The following is a 25618-nucleotide window of genomic DNA, read 5'->3' as shown; positions in this document are numbered from 1 at the left end:
CTGGAATTTGCAATTATTGTTATCTTCATTTTTGGAAATTCTTATGCAGTTCCATGCCAAAACCAAATCATCCAAGTTAGATTTTCTCCTGGGTCCAAGTTGTCAGGAAATCGTGAAATATTTATTGATTCTCCGCTATGCTCTTAGGACTATGTTAGAAGCCTGGAGTATTGGCTCATAACCTGCAATCACTGCTACTCACAAGGTAGAGATTGTGACAATTAAGGTTCAAGGCCAGCCTTTGGGATAAATTAGCTAGATCTCACTGCAACCAATAAGTCAGGGATAATGGAATGTGCTTGTCACAGGAGATGTAGGAAGGAGAGACCCTAGCTAAAAAATCCCTAAAGCTAAAAAGGATGGCAAGTATGGTTTGGGGTGATAGAAGATGCACCTAGCAAGTATAATCCCCAGCCCTACAAGCCACAAACAAACAAACAAAGAAATTAGATGACCATGTTAGGAACTCTAGGGTTTGTTAGTCTTTTAATGTGATGAAGTATGGAAATCTGTATTAGAGGTGGTTGGTTGGTTCTGAAGTCACTGAAATACAGGGATATTATATTTGTGAAGCTTTCAAAGCTAGATAGATCTACTTACAAAGTCTTCCACTGAACATGTGTCTATGGCTAACACACATTAATTATCTTTTAACTTCTGGCTATAGAATGTAGAAATCCAGATTCCTTCCCCCACAGCCAGTGGTAGCCAGGTAGCTCAGTTATCATTAGTGAGATGAAATAAGAGGTTTACTGATGGCTTCTGGGAGAAAATAAAAACAGACAGATGAGGCTGAAACTATGTTGCATATCTAGTTCCTGAATATAGAGTGATGCCTGGAGCTGTGATAGCCCTTATTATGAACATAGAATAACAAGTACAATGACAAAAGGCCAGTATACCAAGGAGAGTGGAATAAAGAATAGGCTGAACCTGAACTCCTGATAATTTGAACCACTGCTCTTTTGGAGTTTATGTTAGGATAATCAAATGTTGCTTGAACTGCTGGCTGAGTTCTTTCTTGTAACCAGATGTATTCCTAACCTATCTAATGTCCCCAAATGAACTTTTCCCTTGCTTCTCCTCTGGTCCTGTGGCTCTTCTTTTATCTGCAACTTGGTTTTTTTTTTTTTTTTTTGGTCGGTTAGGGGTTGCTCAAGGCTACTTGAGCCACTTTTGGTTTTCTGGTGGTTAACTGGAGATAAGAGTCTCATGGATTTTCCTGTCTGGGGCTGGATTTGAACCATGATCCTCAGATCTCAACCTCCCGAGTAGCTAGGATTACAGGTGTGGGCCACGGGCACCTGGCTTTTTTTTTTTTTTTTTGCCAAAATCAGAATCTTGGGAATCTTAGCTACTTCCCCTCCTCCTCCTCCTCCTCCTCCTCCTCCTCCTTCTTTTTTTGCTTGGTTGTGGGGCTTGAACTCTGGGTCTGGGTTCTGTCCCTCAGCTCTTCAGCTCAAGGCCAGCACTTTGCCACTTGAGCCATAGCACCACTTCCAGCTTTTTCTGCTTATGTGGTGCTGAGGAATTGCACCCAGGACCTCATACATGCAAGGCAAGCGCTCTACCACTGAGCCACCTTCCCAGCCCTCCTTCTTATTTTGTTTTCATCTTTGTCTTCTTTTGGTCATCTCTTTTCTTGAATATAGGGATTATATTCAATGAACACTTCTTGCTCCATTGTTTTATTTCTAATCCTCACTACAATGCATGGTAGACTGAAGACACCAGATGGTTTGTGGAATTAGATTACAGCAGAGTGACAAAATGTCTACCATTATGGATTAGCACATGAAAAACAGAGAGGATAGTCTTGGAATCTATCTTATTTAAACTATGGGGGGTTGATAAACTATTCTGGCTTCTCCCCAGAGAATATTTTTCTACTGACTAAAATTTTTCATTTCACGTGGACATGGTTGGGTGTTGTCATATTTTTCTTCTTGGAGCTTGTTTGAAAATTTTCCATGTTGGAATTCTTCTTTGATGACATTTCTGCTCCTGAAATCAATATCATTGACCAGGCTGCAGTCAGTACTGCTCTTATCCATTTATCCTGAAAGACGTCTGCACCTTTATAATGGCTTCTGCTAATGGGTGCTCTGCTGTCTTACCTGATTGTACTATCTTAGTCTTAGAATCTTGGGTTGCTTCTCTTTCTATGTAGATGGTGAGGATGTAATGATAAAGCAAGTGGAGGGAACATCAGACAAGAAGTGGAAACAAAAAAGACCTGGGGTTTGTGTAGTGGCTTTTTTGCCACTTGTGTGTATGATTTTAGTCAATTTAAGAAACACAAGAAGGGGAACTGGGAATGTGGCTTAGTGGTAGAGTGCTTGCCTAGCATGCATGAAGTCCTGGGTTCAATTCCTCAGTACCACATAAACAGAAAAGGCCGGAAGTGGCACTATGGCTCACGTGGTAGAGTGCTAGCCTTGAGTAAAAGAAGCTCAGGGATAGTGCCCCAGGACTGGCCAAAAAAGAAAGAAACACAAGATGGGGTAACAATGTTTGACAAGAAATGTACTTATGACCTTATGTATGTAACTGTAATCCCTCTGTACATCAGCTTGACAATAAAATTAAATTAAAAAAAGAGACATGAGAAAGTCTGCTTTCTTACATGTATGGCGAGAAGCATTATACCCGTCTTGCGTGTCCAAATTGCTGCAAGAATCAAGAACTCTGCAAAATGAAGGCTTTTGCCATAGGTCTAATCTGGGATTCAGTGCGCCTCACTTGGACTATGTAGACTGAACAGGATTATTATAGAATCAGAGATGTATCTCCAAAGCAGTGTTCTGCAAACAATAAAACACATGTCCCAAAGAGTTAGCTTATAGACTCCAGGCAAACTGTGAACTCTCATGTTTGAGAAAGTTTCTAGTTTATTCTCTCTCATATATTGTAGGAGTTTTTTTGGTGCTGATCCTGTGGCTTGAACTTAAGGCCTGGGCATTGTTCCTGAGCTTTTTAGCTCAAGGTTAACACTCTACCACTTAAGCCACAGCTCCGTTTTGGCTCTGTTTGTTTGCTGGTTAATTGTAGATAAGAGTTTCATAGACTTCCAGCCTGGACTGGCTTTGAACAATGATCCTTAGAACTTAGCATCCTGAGTAGCTAGGGTTACAGGTGTGAGCCACCCCATCTCCAAATACTATCAAGCCAGTGTTTCATCAGAACAATTTGGCAGTAGATATTTGGCATGTATTCACCCTTCTCTTGTTATAATAAAGAAACTGAGATGCAATGGAAAGACATGACGTGTCAGATGATAGAGCTAATCAAGGTAGGTAGATGCCTGGTACCCAGTGCACTGGTGACTGTGCTGAGAGAGTCAGTTATGTCACAACCAGCTGCAGTGAATTCACAAACAATTGATTACTAATAAGAATTTAGACAGCATTTTTGGATGATATACTCTGGTTTTAACGAAATGAAATCCTGTAGCTGTGCTGATACTGTATCTTCCTCATATTCCTTTATATCCCAGGGGGGAGAGAAAGTGGTAGGGATTACATTCAAGCTGGAATATGTCCACAGGAGGGTGTTGCATGCATGAACACCAGCGTATATCCCAAGAGAAAGACTCCAAATGCCACCCTGCCAGATCACATGGTGCTCGAGAGGTCTGTCCTTCTGTGAGGTTTGATTTCTTAGAACTTAAAAATGTGACATGATTTTCCCCCTGGCTATAATATCAGCCGCAGGAGGATTCTATACCTCTAACCACTACTCAAAAGACTTTCTTTTCTTTTCTTTTTTTGTCTGTCGTGGGACTTGAACTCTGGGCCTGGGTGCTGTCCTTCAGCTCTTCAGCTCAAGGCTAGCACTCTACCATTTGAGCCACAACACCACTTCCAGTTTTTTTTTTTAATCTAGAATCTTATATCTTATATCTTACTAGTGGCTTTTTTTTTGAGGAGGTTACTGGGATTTGAACTCATGTCATCATTCTTGCTAGGCAAACACTTGACCAACTGAGCCCCCACTTCCAGCTGTACACACTGAGTATTTTTGCTACAGATGCCACTCATAACTTTTTTTTTTATTTAGTACATATGTAGAGACAGACATTATAGTACTAAATAAAGTATTCATTGGCTGATACTTATATTTCTATACTCTTAGGTTCCAAAGGAGAATAAAACGATTTTTTATTAGAAAATATATTAAAGCAGTAGTAAGGCTCTGGCGTGCTATCTTCATGATTAGCCGTCTCTGGCAAGCTGTGCTGCAGTTCACATTAGAGCACTTAGTGGAAAGAAAGGCACTTAAGCGAGCCTTCAAAACCTACTGCTAATGATGATGATGATCATGGTGATCAAAGAGACAAGGCTGAGGGTACCCAGGCACCTTGCAATTTGTGGTAAACAATGGCAATTACATAGTTGTTGTTGACTTTCTGACAAGTGCCTGAAAATGATAATTAACGGGGGGAGAAGGCTGCAAAGTCTCTGGGTAACAGGCAGCCTTGAATCCAGCCCAGTAGTGGAAATCAGTATGAGGTCTGGAATACATCATAAATTGCATGAATTATGGTGGTTGCATGGTAATTATAAATCTCCTAAATGGCACTCTGGAGAGAAGAATGTCTTTGGAGGCCTTTGGGGTGAGGTCATTGTGGTCATGAAGACTGGACAGGGTCAACATGGATTCTAGTGTTTGATTCATTTGCCATTCAGCATGTCTGTGTAGCATCATGATAGCATTGGATCCCAGGGGCAGGCTTCCCCACTGAGATGTTTTGTCTTCTTAGTTATCAGGCACTCTGCTATGAGCATGGGTCATTGATAAAGATTGTGAGTCAAGTACAAAGAAGGAATATCTGCTTTACTGATACTTCCTAAGAACCTGAATGTGTTGTTCACGCAAAGCCTGGGGCACACAGGCCTCCATGTCTCATCGTTAGCTGTTGAAGGGATGGATTTGTGTTTCTTCCTCCCATCATAGGGTAATATAATGATTTGGCCAGCCTAACAGACTCAGATTTTATACACACATCTATAAAATCTTATGCCATGTGTGTCCTGTTGTGGCATTTCTGCTTAGTCTTCTTTATTTCTAAATCATCTCACCTGGGGAGTGATTTAACATAATATATTAAGCAGAACAAGATCATTTGATTGAATCTCTCTTCCCAAATGTTGGCGAAGATGTTCCCCTCATCAGATTTGGATCTTTGGAAGATTTATCTCAAATTAGGACTTGGATAAAGATATGAAACATTGCTTTGGTTATTTGCAAATCTGCCTTCTGCAGTGGAAATGTGTGTGTGTGTGTGTGTGTGTGTGCATGCAGAGATTAAAGAGCAGTGATGCTAAGCCTGTCGGGTAGTGGCAAGACATGGCTGCAGTCTGTGCTAGTGTAGTGAGCTTACTGTTCTGTGGAGGTAATGAAACAGCCCAGATTTCTCCAGTAGGGACAAACAGATACAGGTCATAACCTTTGTCTCTGGGAAAATAACCTTTATAATTCCATGGTACTGTACAATGCTCCTGGTGTGCAGTCCTAACCCAGACCACACCACATGTTACTACCTCCATTCCAAACTCAGGGAAAATGATGATGGTTGGGGATATTGTGCAAATTGCTGATGATTTCACAAGCACCCTAAGAAATCTTCCTTGAGAACTCACGCTTAATTACATGGATCCAGGTGAAGGTATGACTTACTCTGTGTCACCTAGTAAGTAGCAAAGTTTGAAACAAAATTAGGACAAATCTTTCTAAGCTTAATGTGGTAATTATTTTGCGTTTTCTTTGTTTAGTTTTGTTTTGTTTTGATCCTGGGGCTTGAACTCAGGGCTTGTGGGCGGTCCCTGAACTTTTTGTGCTTAAAGCTAATGCTCTATCCCTTGAGCCACAGCTTCATATCTGGCTTTTTGTGGTTAATTGGAGATAAAAGTCTCTCATACTTTTCTTGCCCAGGTTGGCTTTGAACAGCTGTCCCGGATCTCAGCCTCCTGAGTAGCTAGGATTATGGGTGTGAGACACTGGCACCTGACCTGTGGTGTCCTTTTGAGTATAAGTAATCACAATGTAAATGTTACCTAACTTGTTATTTTATTATTTTATTTTTTTATATTTTTATTGTGAAAATACCATACAGAGGAGTTACAATTACATGGGCAAGGTAATGAGTGCATTTCTTATCAAGCATTGTTGGCTCCTCCTTTGTTTCCACTTACCGTCCCTTCCCGTCTCCCTCCCCCTCACCCCCCCCCCCAACTTGTTTTGCTGAATTGTTGAGGGAATAACGGAAAGGCAAAAAGTTCCCATGTTTAGTTTTGTCATTAGCCTAGCTATCTAGTCTAATAGATTTCACATCTCCACCCACCTACCCCAAATACCATACATCAACTGTTTCAGCCCATGTTCCCAATTGAACAGAAATTTAGGCAAAGCTCATGTGGTGATAAAATACTGGGATATCAGAATATAGGGGAAAGACAAATGATGAACAGAGAGAGGAAAACACATAGTGGGAGCACCCCAGCCCCTATCTTCACGAGGAAACACAGACATGTGCTCCAACCAAGTCGTAAAAAAAGTTACCATGCCTCAGACAAAGCAAAGGGAGACTCTTTCTACAGCTCTTTCTCATCTTCTGTCTCTCTTTGCTAAATCCCTTAGAGTTTAGTGTTTGCCCCATGCGGCATGGGGTCCCTTGCAGTTCTAGGCTTGTTCTCTGGTCTTTTGGCAGCTGCTTGGGGGAAACTAGAGCTTCTGTGATTATGTCTAGACATCTGTCACTGCTACTCCTGCCAGATCCTGGCCTTCATCCTGGGGAAGACAAGACAGCCAATGAGGGTGGAGGTAAATGTAGCCATGGGCTCAGGAGCAGATGAAGCTAATAGATCTGGGATATGTATAAGCTATGTGTTGTGCTGCAGGCTACAGTACTGTGCTTTTAATGTTATAAGAACAAGATGCAGCAAGATGTGATGTTTATACCTGTAATCCCAGCTACTGAGGAGGCAGTCAGGAAGATCTTGAGATTGAAGGCAATCTTAAAAAAGTTAGCAAGATCTTTACCTTTTTAGAAATTATTGACCTACTTTATTGTTGTCATGGAGGTGATGTATGGAGGGATTACAATGACATGAGTCAGGCAAGGAGTACATTTCCTTTTGAACAGGGTCTTCTGTTCCCTCGCTCTCTTCCAGACCCCTTTTTCTCTCTTCTCTACCATGAGTTGTATACTTCACTGTCATCAGTATCTGCACTTTTCACCTCCTTTTTTTCCCCTTGAGTTCTTAAAAACAAAATATGAATAAAAGGGTTGGGTGTGTGGCTCAAGTGGTAGAGTGCTTGCATAGCCAGCATGAGGCCTTGGGTTTAATCCTAATTTACACACACACACACACACACACACACACACACACACACACACACACACACACACACACACACACACACACACACACACACAGATTCCTCAGTCCCACCCCAAAGTACAAAATCAGTTGGATAACAGAATCCACATCAATGGTATTCGCCTAAAATCACAAAGGGTGAGTGACTGAAACAACATTTAAGGTCCTACCTTCCAGAATGCTCTACCAACTGATGACCAAGCGTTCAAGATATCAATGTATGGAGGTACATTTCATACTCAGAACTTAACAAAGTCTTTCTTCTGATGCTTGTTCCCAAAGAACTCCCAAAGCTGTAAGTGTGGCTGGAGGGAAGCTGATTGGTTCCACAACAGTAGGAGCCCTAGTCTCCTGTGCATTTGAGTTCCTGACATCTGGTCTTTCCTAAGTAAAGCATCCAGTACCACCAACATAGAGACTTAGGAGCTTCCCAGCATACCACAGGCAGCTCAGGTTCTTCTGCCACTTTCTGTCTCAGTCTCCCAACGGTAGAATGTCAGAAGCATGCCTATTGTGGCTTTGCTTTCTCCATTTTGATTTACTGTTTTTTCTCAAAGCTTTTTCTTCCCCAGACCCTAACTCTAATCACTGAATATTAAACATTGAGCTGCATTTAGCTTTTGGTCAGAGGAAGCTAAAATAATTTTTTTAAAGGTAAATGTAAGTGTTGTGATTGGTCCAGACTTAGGATCAGATGCCTATTCTCCAATCAGAGCTTTTACCATATTCACATGACTCTTGAGTGTTTTTATGAACACACGGCATTATGTAATGCTTAAATTGAGGCGTTCTGAAACCAGACTGCTTCAGTCCAAATCTTACCTCTTTCTCATCTATAAAACAAGGAAAAATGTTTCTAAAATAGGTAAATATACAGTGTTATAGGCTGGGCCACACCGGTGGCTCACACCTGTAATCCTAACTACTCAGGAGGCTGAGATCTGAGGATCACAGTTCAAAGCCAGCCCAGGCAGGAAAGGCTGTGAAACTCTTATCTTCAATAAAACCAGAAGTGGCTCAAGTGGTAGAGCACTAGCCTTGAGCTGAAGAGCTGAGGGAAGCATTCAGGCCCACAGTTCAAGTCCCATGACTGACAAAAAAAAAAAAAAAAAAAAAAATATATATATATATATATACAGTGTTGTATTCACCAATAACCATAATTATACAAAACAACATACATAAATACCTTACACATAATGTTGAGCAAAAAAATATACAATTTTAAGTATAGGGCAATCTTATTTTCTTTGATTTAAAAAATTTATTATAGGAGTAAAATGGGAGAAAAAAACTTGATATTAGTTTTTGCTTAGCTGGCTTGCCTGGCCTGTTCACTTGACATGGCATGCTCCAACCTGACTAGAGTTGATTCTTTTTTTAAAATTTTCAGCTGAGACCAGGATTCAAACTTGCTGCTATCTGACGCTCTGTGCTCATTGGTAGGCACCCTACCTACCACCTGAGCCACACTTCCATCCCCAGATAATATTTTATGTAAGTCATTTTCTAACACTTGTGTTATACGATTTTGTGGGAATAAGAACTTAATGAGTAAAATCTACTTGCAACACTACTTGGCAAACTTAAGCATCTTACAGGTACTTACTATTGCTTGCTCTTATGTCAATGTGTTCTGTTTACTTTTTCGACTCAAAAGATCTTATTCTACTGTTTCACATGGTTTCCAGCCTGGAAAATGGGTTTATACTATACTGGAATTTGGGATGGATGGGGAAAAAAGTAATCTTATTGATACAAAATAAACACACATACACAAACCACTGGCAAGCCAATATGTATAAATTAAGGATAGAGACTATAACATTTTATTAGGTCTGGATTACTTTCCAGTGAGTACTAATGTACCTAAATAGTAATCAGAGTGGACATATAAATGGTTAATTCTGGTAAGCTTGATCATGGCTGTTTTCTTTCTTCCTTTCTCTCTTTCTTCTTTTCTTTTCTATTTTTTTTTTTTTTTTGCCAGTCCTGGGCTTGAACTCTGGGCCTGGGTGTTGTTATACTGCTTCTTTTGCTCTAAGGTAGCCAAACACTTGAGCCAAACTGCCACTTCTGGCTTTTTCTGGGTGGTTTATTGGAGATAAGAGTCTTATAGGTTGGGCACTGGTGGCTCACACCTGTAATCTTAGCTACTCAGGAGGCTGAGATCTGAGGATTGCAGTTCAAAGCCAACATGAGCAGCAGTCCGTGAGACTCTTATCTGGAATTAACTACCAGAAAACTGGAAGTGAGCTGTGGCTCAAAGTGGTAGAGCACTAGTCTTGAGCTAGAGCTCAGGGACAGCACCGAAGGCCTAGTTCAAGCCCCATGACTAACCATCAGTGGCTGGTAACTATATGTTTTTATAGATGGGAAGAACTGTGGATAAATCAGTTGAATTTTACAAGTCTATGGTGCTGAAGATGGTTTCTCACAATCTCTTTGCTGTCCTTACAGGAGCATACAATTGCTAAAGCTTATAATAGGTTCATATAAATTATTAATAATAAAATAAATTAGTTAACTGAAAGCAATTATTTAATTATGAATTATACAGTTTTTTTAAAAAATGTTTCCATTGGATATGTTTTGGATTTCAAAAGGAAGAAAAGAGCAAAACCATTTTGTATATTTGCATTTACTTAAGTGGCTTAAATATTTGATTGATATTTAAATTAGGCTAAGAGATTGTAACTTAAGTGTTGCAGATTGCTCATACATGATTGCATTTATTTTTCTTTTCCATATATGTGCCACTTTGCAAAGGAGTTCAGAAGCCCCCTCCCACCAGAAAGTGGAGTATTTGTAAGAGGCTTACTGATTGCCAAATGGCTTTGTTGCCCTGGTGACAAGTACTAAGCCGGAGATGTCTGAATGGTACCATCGGAGACCAGCCAACTGGGTGATTCGGAGTAGTCCGAGTCTGAACTGCAGCTGTTAGCCGCTGCAAGAGCGAGTCTGGCTAATATCAGAACCATCTGGTTGAGTCCAGGCCAAATTGCCAAGTGGCAGAACAGTGAGCTAAGTAAACAGTAGTTGGTATTAGGTTTGGAACAAGAACTGAGAATTACTTAACCCTTACAATGTGTCAAGAACCACACTTAGTATTTTACAATTATTGATTCACTTAATCCTGATCTGTGATAGGTTTGCAGAAGAAGCCATCTGTTAATCACAGGCACACGGTTCATGTCATCAACACTTGGGCTGCCAGCTCTGCCCTGACCACTGATCATGAGACAAAGACTAACGTATACAAAGTCAAATATATATCTATATATATATCTATATATATATATATACACATATATACTTGCAGAACTTCTCAGCTAGTTTCTCTAGAGTCACTATTTCACTCTAACTTTGTAATATGAATGCAGCTAAAGGAATATGCAGAGTGAGGATGGGGGTAATAAACAGGTGGTCTGGATTGGCCTGTAGACTTCCTTCTGTCATCCTGCTCTAGAGGGTGTTAATGATAAAAGATATCCACTGAAGGTAGCAAATTCACCTGTCTCTTATGCATTTAGCATGGCATATAGCTCTGCATGATCCTTGGGAGCACTGACACAAAGAGTACACATGTCTTTTCAGCAAGGTTTCATGCTCCGACAGAATCCCAGTTGACAAGGGCCTGTGTATCATCATAAATCTGGTTCCTTCCCTGTCCTCCTCCTGTTGGGGGTGGCTGCTGAGCCATGGGCCCCAGTTTTTCTTCACATCTAATAGGAGGAAAAGATTCCATCTAAGAAAATGAGGAGGAGGCTTTTCAAGAGTCCCAACAAAGTTCCCCTTGTGTCTCAGTTGGAACCTGCTATTTGTGTGTGTGTGTGCGCATGCGTGCGTGCATGTGTGTGCGTGTGTGTGTGTGTGTGTGTGTGTGTCTGATGTTTCTGTGCCAGGCCCTACCAAGAAGACAGGATTACTTTTATTGGCCCAACTGCAGTTGGACCAACAGTTACTGAATTGTTAACATTAGGATTAGGTTTTGGTTTCTATTTTTATAATACTAGCTAACAAGCTCAAGTTCAAATCCAAATACTGATTTTTTTTTAACAAAGAAGTTTTATGAAAAAATGTCCTCCCTTTGAGTTGCGCTTTTCATTAATATAAAACCACTCCATTTCCACTGAACTATTTAATGACACTTACGCAGCAGGATAATAAGCATTTGTTGTGAAATTTCAAAATAATGCATAAGAGTATTATTGGAAACCAAGACCCTCTTTGTTACTCTTAATAATTTCATTCCCCTAATGTGCCATTATTAGAGATTGGTTGTACAATCTTCAAACTTGAAAAAAATCCATATATAGATAATTATTTTTCTTAAATTCTGTAACCTACTTTTGAAATTCAATAATAATATTTATCTTTAATGGTTACACATTACTTAATTGTATGAATTTACCATAATTTATTTAATAAAGCCCACTTCAATAACTATTTAGGTTAGCAAGTTTTTGCTATTATAAATAATTGGTAGGCCATAAATCCTGTTTTTGTCTGATAGCAAAGCCTGTTCTTTATTTTCATGAGTCTGATAATTTTTTCATATTTAAAAATATATATTTTGCTTAAAAAATTTAAAGGTAAAAGGTTTCTGCTCATGTTACCTTATTCAATGAGGCTTTTCTCTTCTTTTAAATATTTTCTTTTCTTTTCTTTTTGGCACTGGGGATCAAAACCAAGACATTGTACTTGTTAGGCAAGCTCTTTCCCATTAAGCTATGTTCTAGTCCTCTGGAAGGTTTTTGTAAACACCCTTGAAGAATAACACTTTCCTTCTTCATCTCACATGCTCCTGCTCTTCTTCCTTGATTTCTTTTTTCATATGGCACTTAACACTGCCATTTTTTTTTTTTTTTGCCACTCCAGGGGCTTGAACTCAGGGCCTGGGAACTGTCCCTGAGTTTCTTTTGCTCAAGGCTTGTGCTCTACCACTTGAGCCATAGCACCACTTCTGCTTTTTTCTGTTTGTGTGGTCCTGAGGAATAGAATCTAGAGCTTCATGGATGCTAGGTGAGCACTCTACCATTAAGCCACATTCCCAGCCCTTGCCATTTGTTTATCTATTATTCTTTATTTCTTATTTCATGGTACCATGGTTGGAACTCAATGCTTTGTGCTTGCTATGCAGGTGCTCTACCACTTAAGTCACTCCCTAATCCCTTGTTTGTATTTTTATTTTTATTCTTTGTTTCTTCTTGCCTTTCTAAATTAAAGCCCAAACTTTATGAGATGAGGGACATGTATTTTTTTGTTACTTTATCCCCAATGCCTGACATAATATCTAGCCTGTAGAGAGTTGTTGAATAGATATAGTAGTTCTTTTAGTTTCACATTTTGCTTCTGTATCTTTTGTAATAATTTAATAAAAATTTTGAGGTTCCAGAGTTTAGTTTTGACCTTAGTATTAGCTAACCATTTGTCATTTAGGTTGTGGCTTGGTTTCATGTTTTGTAAAACCAAATATCCAAAAAACTACTTCAGGGATTTCTGGAATTTGCTTCCAGTTCACTAGTTTGCTGACAGATACAGGATCTGAAATTGTCAACAGCACAGCAAATCTGAAGTGTACTTAGAAAGGAAAACCAATGAATTGCCATGCCTTGTCATTGGCAATGGAATGAATACAGCAAATGATGTGGATGATTTAAGACATTGAGTTCGTACTGCTCACTGTGTCTTCAGAAAGGAATTACAGCAGACAGTCTAGTCATAAGATACTGGCTCAACAGTAGTGGCTCACACATTCTTTTTCAGTTAAGGTCAAACTTACATCCAAGAAATTTTAGGACCACCTCCACAAACACTCATAAACTTATACATGTATTACAGGCCTGGGTGCTGTCCCTGAGCTTTTGTGCTCAAGGTTAGCACTCTATCACTTGAGCCATAATTTCACTTTAGGCTTTTTGGTGGTTACCGGGAGATAAGAGTCTCAGAACTTTTCTGCCCCGCCTGGCTTTGAACAGAGATTCTCAGATCTCAGCTACCTGAGTAGCAAGGCGTGAGCCCCTAGTGCTAAGCAAATTTTATTATCTTTAGGTGTACAAAGGGATTTCAATCCAACATGTCAGTTTGTGAGTACAATGTACCGATATCTTGATGAATGTCACCATCATTCTCCCTCATATTTCCCAACCCCACCATCTCCTCAATTTTCCTCGTTCCATTTTTGCATATCGACATTGAATATTGTGACTGCTTTCTCTTACCCTACCTCTTTTCATTCCTCTATCCCTCTTCCTCTTTTTTTCCCCTTTTTTCCCCCTCTTCCTCTTGACCTCATGCCCCCCCAACACACTTTGAGTACTAGTTTTCTGGTATTCATTTTGTTAGCCTGTATGTTAGTTGTTCAAAGGCGTTACACCATTGGAATTCTCCCTGCATGCATCATACTTTAGCTGATACATTTGTGTACATGTGCATATGTTTCTCTATATATTTATATATTAGATCTAACTTCCACATAAGAGAGAAAATTTGCCCTTCATCTTTCTCTGGGCCTGAGAGAATCAATAATTTAAATAATACAATAGAAATGATGATTCGTTCCCCCCACCCCCACCCCAGGGAAAAGTTTCAGGTTCATCCTTGTTTCAAGAAGTTCATTCTGTGGCAGTTCCCTTCCAGCTTTTGCTCTGATCTTATTGGAATATTGAATTCAAACTCGGCCCTTCAAAATCAGCCAGTATATGTGTTACATTTCTACTAACTTTTGAGTAGATTAAAGAAATACCTATAGAATATATGTAGGGTGTAAATAATCAAAGCACAAAAGCCTCAGTTGCCCACCATCATTATGGATGGCAATTTAAGAATAGCACATCATTACTGTGAAGTCTCTTTCTTGTATGCCCCCTTAGTACCCTCCACTCTTTTGAATTTTGCATTTGTCCATTCCTTACTGTTATTTATAGTTGTGTGACATATGCGATCTTGCATCTTTTGAACAATATATTTTTTAGTTTTGTCTGTTTTACCATTTCTGAATATCATGTTCCAAGATATATCTGTTATAACATTCATTTTCACTACATTGTAGTATTTTACTGTATAAATGTTTCCGTTGGTTCATTCTGTTCATTAGGACCATGTATTGTGTCATTTAAAAACTACATTCTTACACATAGACATGGATATTCTTATGTCAGGTACCCAAATACATAAAGACAAACATTTTTCTAGTGTGCATGTATGTTTAGAGGGTTGGAGTAATGCAGGTAGTGATGGAAGGTGAGGTTGGATGCCAAGTTTCATGTTTTTTCTCATAGAAGTTCAATTATCTTAACCATCTCTCCTCTGCTATGATTGTCATGTCCATAATTCATGAAGTGCCTATTCATAAATAAGCCTATGTGCAATCTTTTTATTCTGTTCCATTGGGTTATTAGTATGGAGTAGCCTCAAAACAATACTTTTCATCCTTGAACATGGAAATCTATGGCTCTCAGTTCTTGAGGCCTTTTCTAACACTTCTCAGTAAGGCTTTATATGTTTCCTTGTCAGAGACTTTGCACATTTTGTCACTGGAGTTGTATGAAGACATCAAGGACATTTCTCAGCTGCCATATTGGTGAACACACTTCTGGCAAAATGTTACCCACATTTCTGGATTTGTGTTTTCTTGCAGATTTTGGCCCAGTAATTCTATTCTGTTTAGCTTTATGATGATTTAAAGAAAATTATTTTTATTGCTTGTATACATACTTTAATTTCTCTCAACAAAAATGCTGGCTCAAATTACTATTCTGCCACCGTTGGGAAGAAGCTCTTAGATGGTCCTTGCACCTTCCTCTGTCCAGTTCTCCTCATTTTCTATCTTCTTTCCTCTCTTTCTGTTTATGTCTTCAGTATCAATCTTCTCTTTATTCTTTGCTTCTTCCTGTTTGCTTCAAATTTCTTTCAGCTTCTCTGATGGTTTACTTTCATATCAATTCAAATCAAAACATTCTTCATGACTTAGACAAATAGAAATGAACTTTGTTGGGAACTGAGAACATTAGCTCATCCCTCAGAACAAAACAACAATCAAATAGGGATGGAGTCCAGATAAGCACATGCACTTCTCTGAGAAGTATGCATAATTCAGGTGAAAATGCATAGAGGAAAATCAGGAGGTAGGTAGGTAGTATAAGAAGAGCCTGGGCTTTGGATTCAGATTAGTCTTTCTCTACCACTTTGTAGCTGCAGAAACTTGAGGGTACTTAAGGATAGTGTTTACTTAATGGAACTTGACCTCATTCCTTCCTTTTGGTGGGTTGAGAGATTTATATTTTGTTCTTCTAGGCTATGCAACTACCTTGATGTTGTTTGTATTGTGCCATGACTAAAGCTCAAATTTTTTTTTTTTAAGAAAAGACCATTGAAAGATGTTTAGGAGTCTCAACAGGTAAATGTTGTAGAATGTCTTTTGGGCTATTTTGAGGTCTGAATGGCAGAGTTTGATAGATTGGCTTATGGTATCATATAATCTAATTAAGCTAATGTCTGTCCTTGTGGGTTTTTGTTGTTGATATTAGGAAAAAGACACAGTTTTGGTGTAGGAGATTTCTGGGTAGATCACTGAAGGGAAATAACAGGAGTTAGGCTGGGGAGCAGGAGAATGTTTTGAGAGATCAACATTTCACCAATTGGAAGTAGATATAGCCCTTGCTAGGAATGTGTAACTCAACTTACATAAAAGATCAACTGAGGAAAATGTGGATATGCCTTAATTTTTAATAAGTTTAATCGCATTGGAATTTCCCAAAAGATCTTAGTACATGATGAAACTTGGTTGTGAATGTCATCTTATGAAGTGAGAATATAGTTCTTTTCTTATTTCAAAAGTATCAAATTTTATTAAAATAAATGTTACATGGACTTCATTGTTTAACATTAAAATATACTGGCAGTATAAACACAATATTACAGTATTTCTTTACAAAGAGGAGATTTTTCTAAAATATACCAGGAAAGGAAGTATCAAATTGTCACAGCTTTTAAAAATTGCATTTTGCTGAAGAATATATTTTAAGTTTAAATTTTAGACAGTTGGTTATTTATGTTTCTTTTCCTCCTCCTCCTCCTCCTCCTCTTCCTCCTCCTCCTCCTCCTCCTCCTCCTTCTCCTCCTTCTCCTTCTTCTTCTTCTTTTTTTTGGGGGTCTGGTTATGGGGCCTGAACTCTGGGCCTGGGCCTGGGCGCTGTCCCTCAGCTCTTCAGCTCAAGGCTAACACTCTACCACTTGAGCCACAGCGCCACTTCTGGCTTTTTTCTTTTTGCTTATCTGGTCCTGAGGAATCGAACCCAGGGCCTCATGCATGTAAGGCAAGCGCTCTACCACTGAGCCACCTTCCCAGCCCCTCTCTTTCTTCTTAAACATACTATTTAGATTCTAGAATTGATAACTCCTATATTTAGCTTTTTTCTATTGCAAAACCTGTACAGACAGCTGTACAAGAAAGATACACGCCTTTATACTCTTGTATAACATTATATCTATATCTATATATATATATATTTCTAATAGTCTAATGATTTCTTCCTTTAATTTTCTTAAGAGAATTTATACAGTCTCCAGCAGGTAGAATGAATAGGCTTAAAGTATATTTTTGTTGGTTTTGGAAGCTTTGTATCAAATCTTTGTATCTAAAATCTTTAGATGGCATCTACCATCCAGTACCTCGTGCTCAGAACCAAATTGATAGGGATGTGCTAAAAAAATGTTACCATTCTCATTTCAATGAACACTTCAGCAGGAATGTGAGGTAATAAACTAGTGGCGATAAGAAAGGGGATATTGGTGCTGATAAAAGAACAGGGAAGAAGGAATACTTTATATTTCAGAAGGCTAGAGAATAGTAATGCTTCTTACTTAATGACAGCTTGCTCTTGAAGCTGACCTTGACTATTTAAAGCCGGCCAAGAAAGAGAACAGAAGCTCCAACATTCCATGGTGGTCAAATGAACAGGTGAACTTTTGATTCATCCTGGTGTGTACACAGAACAGAGATATTCATGATGAATAGTAGCTCTCTCTCTCTCTCTCTCTCTCTCTCTCTCTCCCTCTGTCAGCTACATCTTCAACCCTGACAACTTTCTTTTAGGAGCTCACCTCTCAGGTCTTCTACCTCCACAATGCTTACCTTGTGGTGTCGATATATTAAATATAGGACTTTGCATTATAAAAGCCCATTAAGAGAAAAATATGAGGATGGCCATATACTTGAAATGAGTGCTCAAGTGCTCTAGATCCCCCAAATGCCTGTTTGATAAAATAAAATGAAAAAATAAGACGAGTATTTTTTGACATAAGATTAGCAATTTTCTTAGGAGGCCATTCAAGGCCAAGTCTACCTAGATTTCTCACATGTGCTCACATCATTTACTATCAAATAGTGTCATGCAGTACCGCCTGGGCATAGTAATTGTTTGATGTTTCTGCCTACTGAGAATCCATTTTCCCTTCTATTAGCAATATTTCAATTTTCCTTTGGGGAATGAATCCATCTCTTCTTTTTCAAATGTCATGTGGTTCAAATGGAACTGAATGTAAGCAGTGGTCAGATGTCAGAGAGCTATAAAAGAGAAGTTTGTGTTTCTCTTATCACAGTTATTGGTTCATGAATGAGCACATGAGTTCAGTCTGTGGACCAATGGAAAACTACTAAGATGAAATTCAGCTTAAAATCTTTGTAGGGAGACAAAGCACAAAACCATTATGTTTCCTCCTGGGGTTTCTGGGAGGATCAGGGTGATTTCTGGTGTTTCCACGGGACTTCCTGTTTCCACCGGTGAGAGTCTGCAGGAGAACAAAGTCACCAGAGAAGAGGTGCGGAGGGTGATGTGTAGCAAAGGCTCTGGAAGGGGTCAAAGCCACATCTCCGCCTGGATTTTGGTATTAACCAATAATTTACCCCTCCCCACTTTTTTGCTTCAACTGTTTTACCAGAATCTTATTAGATTAAACTGAAAGAATCCTGACTGAGGGATCATTTATGGTTGGAAGAATTTTAAAACACAAATACCCTGTCTATGGAAAGGAAACAATTCAGGAATTCTACTGTGATTCAAATGGCTGAGATTATAAGATGGAGATTTGTAAGGACGAAACTTCAGGTAAGTATAGATGAGTGTGATAGGAGATCAGAAATTCCATTAACAAAAGAAAAATGGCTATGTATTCCTTACAGCTGTGCTGGTCAAGTTTCTGAATGTGATCTCCACTTCCTTGTCCTGAACATACATAATTACTAAAACATCAGCCACCCTAAACCCTGACCCTCTGCATAGAGAGTCATTCTTGAGGAGACACAAATAGATTTTTTTGTTCCTCTTGTGCCAACTCTATAATTGCCAGTGCTGCCTGGAGTAGAGCCCTAGAGAAGATTATGGAAGCTTCTTTTTTATTTTTAAAAACTGAACTTTAAATAATTGTAAAAAAGGGTTTCAATTCAGCAGCTTGTGAGTACAGTGAATCTTGACCAATGTCATTCCTTCCATCATTCTCCCCCATTTCTCCAAACCCCACCTGCAACCTCCCTAGTTCCATTTTCACATATATACATTGAATATTTTCCCTGGATTCACCCACCCCTCCTCTTTCTATTAATCTGCCCTTCCTCCTCTTATACCACACCCCCTCTGACAAATTGTTTCAGCTTCATTTTATCAGATTTGCTATATATCATTTTGATATTCATTTTGTTATATTGTAAGTTAGTGTTTAAAGGTTTTATCTTATTACAGTCCTCCTCAAGTGTATACATACTCCAGTTAGTTTGTTTGTGTACATATGCCTCTGACCCTGTAGATATTTTCATATAGGTTTATAATTTACATCTAACTTCCACATTGAGAGAAAACACACCCTTCATTTAATATAATTTTAATTCAGGTCTATCCATTTCCCTGCAAATGACATAATATTATTCTTTCTGATGGATGAGCCAATTTCCATTGTATATATATATATATATATATATATATATGCATAACATTTTTTTGATTCACTCATCCATTGTAGGACATTTAGCCTATTTTCATAACTTGGCTATGGAAATAGTTTCTAATATGTGGTAATGATCTCCCTTCTAACTTCAAAGGGAGAGGTGGGAGCTGTCTTTTTAAAATTTTTTTAATTAAGTTTTTTTATTGTGAAAATACTGTACAAAGGGGCTACAGTTACATGAGCAAGGTAATGAGTACATTTTTTATCTAGCATTGTTGCCTCCTCCTTTGTTTTTCCCCTACCATCCCTTCCCTCCTACCTCCTCAGCTGCCCTTCCCACCCCCCACCTAAACTGTAAAGTTTGTTTTTCAACATAGTGTCTTGTGCATCTCATTGTTGCAATGGGGCAATCTGTATCCCTATTTAAACAATTTATTTTTTCCCTTCCCCTCCCCAAAATATACCAAAATCAAATACAGTGAAAACAGGGGTTATACCATGGGGGAGGGACATACAAAGCAACAAAGAAATATCTTATAAATACGTGAGAAACAATAGCAAGAAAGAAAAAAACCACTTGTGTCCCTATCTTGGGGTTCATTTTGCTTAACATCATATTGTCTGACCTTTTCTGCTTGTCCCAGACGTATACTAGTTATTGCAAATAAGAGAAACTATGGGACATATGTTTCTTTGGGCCTGGTTTACTTCACTTAATACAATCTTTTCCAAGTCTTTCCATTTCCTAACAAATGAGGCAATGTCATTCTTTCTGATGGAGGCATGAATTCCATTGTGTATATATGCCACATTTTCTTGATCCATTCATCTACTGAGGGGCATCTGGGTTGGTATAGGAGCTGTCTTTTAACCTATCCTTTCTTATTGTTTTATATTTCATTAATTGCAGAGGATTCTTTGTTAGGTAATTTCCATTGGCTTTGCTTTTTTACCTAAGCCTAGGTCTCAGGTGTATGTTTGAGAGGTTGATCTTCTCACAGATCATCTGTCATCCTATATCAAGAAGTAAAATTTACCCAGCAGAACAATATTTTTCTTTCTTCCATTTTATTTTCATGGTTTATATTAGGAAGATGCCAAATATCGAATAACCCAGGGAGGCCTGCCACACATTTGTCCATTTCTTTTTCTATTTCTTGTGGTCTTCAGGGAAGACAGAGTCTTCCCTGCTAACTCCCATGTCAGCCTGAATTAGGGGGGGTGCATTGGTGATGATTTTAAAAAAATCATTGTGCTAAACAGGTTAAAGTCCCCTCTCTATAGATAGCCACTTTCTCTTTTTTTTCTTTTTTTATTTTTTTTTCTTTTTTTTATTGTGAAAATACTGTACAGAGGGGTTACAATTACATGGGCAAGATAGTGAGTGCATTTCTTATCAAGCATTGTAGCCTCCTCCTTTGTTTACCCTTCCCATCCCTTTCCATCCTCCCTCTCCCCCCACCCAATCCTCCCCCCCCCCCCCCCGCAAGTTGTAAAGTTCGTTTTTGACATGACAACTTGTACTTCTCATAACCCGTGTGACTATGGTTTGTTATGTGACAAGGGAGAATTAGATTGGAAATGGAATTAAGTTTGTGAACAGTTGGCCTTAACATAGGAGTCGGTCCTGGATTTTTGTGGGTGGCAACCCAGTAACCATAAGGTCACCTAGAAGTAGAAGAGAAGCAGCAAGAAGGGTTGAAGTCATATGACTTGATAACTCCCAGATATATGCTGGACAAGGTAAGAAATGGATTCTCCTCTTGAGCCTCCAGAAAGCATACAGTCCTGACAACACTTTGACCTTAACCTAGAGAGAGCTAACCTACAAAATGGTACGATAACAAATTTATACTGTTTTAGTGACTAAATTGGTGGTAATCTGTTATAGCAGCATTTAGGAAATGAATTCAGATGTCCTTATAAGGGGAGGAAATAACATTAATTGCATGTTGAGTTGTAGAACCAATTGAATGGAACATAAAGGGCTTCAGACCAATCTTAATTCCCCACACAAATATTACATATTTGATAAGTGGTCTTTCACACTATATGAGCAAGTCAACAAGGGGAAACTGTTGATGTTTAGAGGTGGTTTGTTCTAATATTGGTTTGCAGTTGCCATAGCCTTCTTCCCCAGGAGTTGTGGTCTTGTTTTCTAGAGTTTCATAGAAACCTTCCAAGTATCTTCCTTATAAAAGCTACCTTTTAAGTTTCTGAAGATTTAGCGAGCATCCCTTGAGCTCAAATACCAATATGCTCTTCTTGTATGCTTCAGGGCACTCATCTGCTGGTGACATCTGCAACCAAACACACTACAGAAGTGGTTTGGTCACGAGAGCCTGCAGAGGATGGCTAAATGGGCCCTCTGTCCCAGACGGCTCACTTGAATGCTGCATTCTCAGTGTCATGAGGATCTCTATCATAATGCCTCATTTGTTGAAATGGCTCTCTTCTCCAGTATGATGCAAACGATCCCCTTTCCTCTCTCAGAGGCTCTATGGACGCTATACTAACTGCTGCCTCATATCAGCATTTATTCTTGAAATATCTTTCAACAACAATCTTTGCATTATCCACCTTCCTCATCTATTTCTTGTATGACCTATGCCATGGAGGAGATAAAACTGATTCTGAATTGTAGGAACTAAGCATGATTTGAGTAGTGGGAGACTTGAGTTCAAATCCTGACTTTACTTTTTACTGGCTCTAGGACATGGCTAAATTTCTTAGCCTCTTACAGACCCAAGTTGTCTCATCTGGAAATTGGTGAAGAATAATTCCTTTATTTACAAGTCATATTGTTTTCAGTCTACACATAATATAAATATATAATGCTCATAAGTGGTTAGTTTTATATTTCTACAAGTTTACATTTTTGGAAGTAGTTGTACAAAGGAGTTGCTATTCAATAAAACAGTTTATGAATATGCATCTTGATCCATGTTGCTTTTAACATGCTCATCTACCCTTTCCAACCCACCCCTTCCCTCACTTTCCTTAATTTTAGGTTCCTCCTTGAATTTTTTTTGCCATTTAACAAATAGAAGTTTATGCACGCAATGCATGTTGATCTGTTTCATTGCTTTAACATCATTACCTCCCTTGGACCTCTCCCTTCCCTCAAATTGCTTAAGTCTGTGGTATATATAATGAATTATTCTTATCATAGGAGTATTGGAAGGATTAATGAGGTTGATTATATAATACTTTGCAACACATGGTCTTTGATGAAATTTAGTTCTCTCCTGCTTCTTCCTGTAGTCTCTCACTTTTTTGCACACAATTAGAGAACAATAAAATTTTGAGCTATGGACTTAGCTTCAGAGAGTTTATGCTGACAATGGGTAGAGCAGCAGTAAACTTCTAGCAGGTGGCAGAGTTTGGATGAATTCTTAAAGTTTGGGTGGGGGTGGACTGAATAACAGGAATGATGAGAAAAGTCTTGTTCTCTAATTGAAAAGTATTGTTCAGTTTTTAAGCCTCCTAAAGATGATGACAATGCTTCTAGCATTCTACATAGGAAGGAACTTTTTGTTTATGTCTCATTCAATTTGAATTCTAGCTCAAAGGGCATGGGACCTGGTTCTACTGCTGTGATGAGATAAACACAAAAAGACAAAAGAAACTAACCAATCAAACCTCCAAAACCACTAATTTTTAAATAACTTAGAGCCTGAACAGTGACTTTCTTTGTATATATAAATCCAAACTCTCATTTAAAATTTTTCCTTAGGGCTTTTAATTTTTGGATTGTTTTCAATTAACTTAACAGGCCTGGTTTGGGTAATTTAGACTGGAGCACTGATGGTACCTCATCATCAGAGTGTTGAAAATCAGATGAGGGAACACTCAGTATGAGCAGGGAACAGTGGGATCTGGGAAAGTTCTAGACTCTACAGGGCTAGCAAGGTTTAGTTTCTGCTTAAATTCTTCCAGAATTCGTATGTGACTTGGCAAGCAATTACATTATTTATTTTTTTATGTGAAATCATAATCTAGGATATTATTTTGGAAGGCATGCCAGTAGCTATTCTTTGGCATACCCTGCCCTTGTTAGCTTGATTTTTTAACCCTCTCTTGATTACTTCTAAAACTCTTACTCATGAAATCTCATTTTCTTTTATTAGCAGGGATTTATTCAGAAGGTGAACTCAGACCTATGTGGCACCATTTAATATATATTGCTGAATGCTGAGTTGGTCCTGAAAGCATTAACAGATACTTCCTGATAATAGATAAACGAAGTTAATGGAAAATGGAGAAGCCCCAAGATGTTGGATTAGAAGCTTCCTATGTGGGACTCTGTGAATGGGAAGAGTCAGGTAACAAAGGAAAGCCAGCATTGGAAAGAAGTAAAGAGGGGATGAGCATTGGAAATAACAAAAGAGTTGACAAGATTAAAAGCATGGGGAAAGTCTGAAATTCCAAACAGGTTACACCCTCCTAGGGTAGAACCAGGGTGAAGTTAGATGGAGGGAAAATCAAAGCACAGGACAGGCCCAGCCAGTAATGATGAGAACACACTGGTCACCCTAGCTGTAGGAGCAATGCACTGTCTCTCAAGTTTTAAATCCAGTTGGAGGATTTGGTGTGAATATGACAAGCCAGCTTGGGAGAAGAATGACATTGAATTGCTCCTCATACCTTTGAGTGCTGTAGCCATCCACCATTTTGGCAGGGTTGTATATCTTAGTATAGATTTTACTTTACTGTATAAAAAACCTATTTTCTAAATCTTTTATTTCTCGTCTTAACTTTTGTTTGTGTATAGTATATAAAGAGCTTTCATTGGGTATTTCCCATGCATATAATGCACTTGGTTCCCATGCATATAATGTACTTCATTTAAATTCAAATTAATTTAAAGTTAAATTCACCTCCACTGTTACTCTTTTTTATACCACTGCCTCTTTGTGTGTGTGTGTGTGTGTGTGTGTGTGTGTGTGTGTGTGTGTGTGTGCCCATCCTGGGGTTGAACTCAGGGTCTGAGCCCTGTCCTTGAGCTTTTTTGCTCAAGACTAGAGCTCTACCACTTGAGCCACAGATCTACTTTTGGCTTTTTGATAACTGATTGGAGTAAGAGTCATATGGACTTTGCTGCTGGGCTGGCTTTCAACCACCATCCTCAAATCTCAGCCTCCTGAGTAGCTAGGGTTACAAGCATGAGCCACTGGTGCCCAACTGTTACCAGTGTATAGTAATTGTATAAAGAGATATCATTGAGATTATTTCCATGCATGCATGTAATGTACTTTCTTCAAATTCACCCTCTCTATTATACTTTCTTATACCTCTCCTCAATTTTTAAGCAGTTTTAATGGTTTCATTGTTCTATTTTTATATGTGTGTATAAAATATATTGATCACATTTACTCAACCCTTCACCCTCTCTTCTTGTTCTACCCTTTTGTAGGTTCCTACCCTCAAATAGTACCCCCATTCTTTTTTGTTGCTGTTGTTTCTTTAAAAAATTTTTTGTGTTGGTACTGGAGCTTGAACTCAGAGCCTGAGTGCTGTTTCTTATCTTTTTGCTCCAGGCTGGTACTCAATCACTTAAGCCACAGCTCTACTATGATCTCTTCAGTAGTTAATTGGAAATGTGTCACAGACTTTCCTGCTTGGATTGACTTTGAACTGAGATCCTCAGATCTTAGCCTCCTGGGAAGTTGTGATTACAGGTGTGAGCCACTGGCTCCTAGCTATCATTTATCAATTCTTGTTCTTTTATCTCCTGAGTAATTGGAGTCAAGGTTTAGCAATATGTTGTCTATGCCTGTATCTTCAAAGGTTTCTACTGTATTTTCCTACAGTAGTTTCAAAGTTCCAACTCTTACATTTAGGTTGTTCCCATTTTGAAATACTTTCTGTAATATATGACAGATAGGGGTTTAGTTTTATTATCTTGAGGATATCCATTCTTCCCAACATAATTAAAATTTTTTTTTATTTATCATAAAGGTGATGTACAGAAGGGTTACAGTTACATAAGTAAGGTAATGACTACATTCCTCATTTTCTCCTATTTTCCCTCCTCCCAGTTCCCCTTCCCTCCAAGTTCATTTCCAATGTAGTGTCTTTTGAGTATTGCTGTTGCATTGGTTCACCTTTTGTCCCACTGTTTCTGTGATTCCCCTTCCCTCCCCAAATCAGACAAACTTATATAAGACAAAGGATAGAAAAATCAGAAACAGTGACCATGGGGAGTAAACTGGAGGAAAAAAAAAGAAAGACAAAACAACTGCAGACGGTACACTAAAAATAAAACCAAATCTCTTGTTTCTATATCATGG

Source organism: Dipodomys spectabilis, unplaced genomic scaffold (genome assembly GCF_019054845.1).
Source record: "Dipodomys spectabilis isolate Male_0828 unplaced genomic scaffold, ASM1905484v1 ptg000043l, whole genome shotgun sequence".
NCBI lineage: Eukaryota > Metazoa > Chordata > Mammalia > Rodentia > Heteromyidae > Dipodomys > Dipodomys spectabilis.
The sequence above is the reverse complement of the archived record's forward strand: the minus strand, read 5'-3'. Positions refer to the sequence as shown.